Source organism: Sander vitreus, chromosome 6 (genome assembly GCF_031162955.1).
Source record: "Sander vitreus isolate 19-12246 chromosome 6, sanVit1, whole genome shotgun sequence".
NCBI classification, from domain to species: domain Eukaryota; kingdom Metazoa; phylum Chordata; class Actinopteri; order Perciformes; family Percidae; genus Sander; species Sander vitreus.
The window spans coordinates 29,566,549-29,569,091 of record NC_135860.1 but is presented as its reverse complement, the minus strand read 5'-3'; the positions used below and the strand labels follow the sequence as shown (position 1 = coordinate 29,569,091).

The 2,543-nt window shown below is 41.1% G+C and overlaps 1 protein-coding gene across 3 annotated transcripts in view; it reads left to right on the top strand.

The window, feature by feature from the left end:
* gask1a (golgi associated kinase 1A) overlaps nt 1–2,543 on the top strand; it is a 22,435-nt gene extending 19,892 nt beyond the window's left edge. For all 3 annotated transcript variants that reach the window (XM_078253661.1, XM_078253660.1, XM_078253662.1), the window contains exon 6: nt 1–2,543. This exon is cut by the window's left edge and continues 977 nt beyond it. The gene's annotated coding sequence lies outside the window, so the exon portion shown is untranslated.

Sequence of the window (2,543 nt, the reverse complement as noted above, 5' to 3'; positions counted from 1 at the left end):
AGCATGTTATGAATTGTATGTATTTGCGTGATTTTTGAAATTTGTCGGTAGCACTATGGTTAAATGGTTGAAAGTGGCTTTGGATGAAAACATAACTGTAATGTAATGTTTACTCGTTGGTGAAGCTAAGGTTTTTGTTATCATATGCTCACTTTGGCCAGAAAAAGCAAAGGCTGAGTTTCTTTGGTACCATCAGCTTGTTATGTTTGCTTCTAATGTTATGGTGTGTTGAATGTGTCACACAGTAGTGTGAGGTCCACAGGAGGATTCTTCAATAATTTTTTAAAACAAAACAGGTTACTTCTGCACAGCATAAAACGTGCTAAAAACAAAACTGTCCTCCAGCCTGTCACACCTTTGATTCTTTTCCTTTGTCCTCCTCCGCTACACCTGTCTCACATCAGCCTTAGACAAGCACAGCATACTATCCTGTGGCCAATCCTGAGCTGGGGAGGTGGTCCAGCCAATCACAGCTGCTTCTCGTCACCTTGATTCCTAGTCCAACAAACAATTACGAAAACACAGCAAAGCCACCAAACCATGCAAATACTAACTGTTAAAACATCTACCAATGAAACCAAATGCAAAATACACACACTGCTAAATCTCAAACTGGAAAATGAACTAAAACATCCAATGTTGGGATCAAAATGAAAAGCTGCATGAAGTCACATTCTGACAAATTCAGAGATTCAGAGAATATGGACTCATCAGCTCATGTCTTCTCAAGTATCACCCTGGCCGGTGCTGATTCATGTTCAAATGAATGCTACAAATGTCTGTCAACATTAGCAAACTTGAGTATAAAGCCAGAAGGAATGCTGGTATAATGTGTTGTAATGACAGTAGTAGTGGTCATAGGTTCTGAGCTGCTCATTTCTACATGTGTTATGTATCCTAGCTGGAATAGTTCATTAGCTCTGTGTGATATCTGTCGAGCTGGACGGACTGCCAGTAGTAAAACACATTTGGTTCTGGCACTAAAGACTCTTTCTGTGAGATAAAGGACCCTGCTATATCCATGTAATTGTAAAACACATGATGCTTTTGAGGAGGATGATTCAAACGGGACCATGCTCGTGACCCGTAACACCTACACTATAGCCGCTTTCCGACCAGAGGGATTTTTGCTAGTTCCTAGAACCCTTTTTTTCTCCTGTTCCGACTGGACCAATTTGGGGATTATTAAGTTCCTCTGACCGCAGTTCCTGTAACTCTTTCAGCTCCTACTTCAGGGCACGGTCTGTTCCCTTTTCCGCATAGTGGTGGTTAGATGGCTGTGACATAATAACAAAAGGTCAGTTCCTATGGTCACTTGGCCAGTGTGAATGCAAATGGCAAAACCGGTTTTGGGGGAGAGTAGTTAGTAGATCTGTTTAGAAGTGGACTGTTCCTATAACTACGTTCCTGTAACTACTTGGTCGGAAAGAGGTTAATGTTTCTTTGCTGTTGTCGGCCGGCATTGTAGCTACTAGTGCACAGAGAACACTAGTTCTCTGTGTGCCCCCCCCCTACACACACACACACACACACACACAAACACACACATACACACACACAAACTAGTTCCAGATGCATCCTAAGTCATTTTGTTCAGGAACTGGCCTGGTGCTCCTTATAACAGATTTCTAAGTTGTAGCTGCAGGTATTATCATAGTTTAAGTGAAGTTATTAATAAAGGGTTCTTATAATAATCAATAACAGATTGTGCTCCATTGGAGGAGTCTTTATGATGAACTTGAGCTAGAGCGAAAAAGACAGAGCAGCTGTCCTGCTGCAGGAGGAAGACAGGGCAAGCCCAAAGTTATCATAACGGATCTATAAGGCATTAGTTCATTCATCAATCAATAATACATTTATAAAGTCTTTACAGAGGAAGCTTTATTAGAGATTAGTGATTAGTGAGGCAGACGTGTGCACACAGGACACAGGGATGGTGCTCTGGAAACAGAATCATATGGAGCTGGAGGTGAACAGTGTGTTTGTCCTGTCCAAAGTGTCTCATTCATGCTAATTGTTTGATTATCTGCACCAAAGGAAATGTCCCTTAAGCTCTGTCTCTCCAAATATGTATATGTCTTTCATTCAGTGTCTCCTCACAGACGGGAAATGTGAGACAAATTATTCCCCCGCTTCTCCTCAGCCAAGTGCTGATTTTTCCAAACAATTTAGTGGAAAGAAGCACGCTCTAGCTTTTTTTAATTGTAATATTGTACAGAGAGCTAGCAGCTCATCCACTGATTGGTTTGGATGTCTGTTTTTATGAGATAAGCTTTTCTGCTTTTAATTGAGGGATTAAAAATGTCTGTCAGCAAACAGCTTCTGGACCGGATCCTGGAAGCCTTGTGATGAAAATGGACCATATCATTTAAAAAAGTGACTGTCCTTGCACATTGTTGAAATGCACAGCAGTGTACAGAAGCAAAATATGAAAGAAAAGGGATGCCTTACCCGCTCTGAATTCAAATTCCCCTTGTAGCTTTATGGATTAATGACATTTCTATGGCTCCCTTCATCACTGAATAAATGGCTCTAATGAGAAA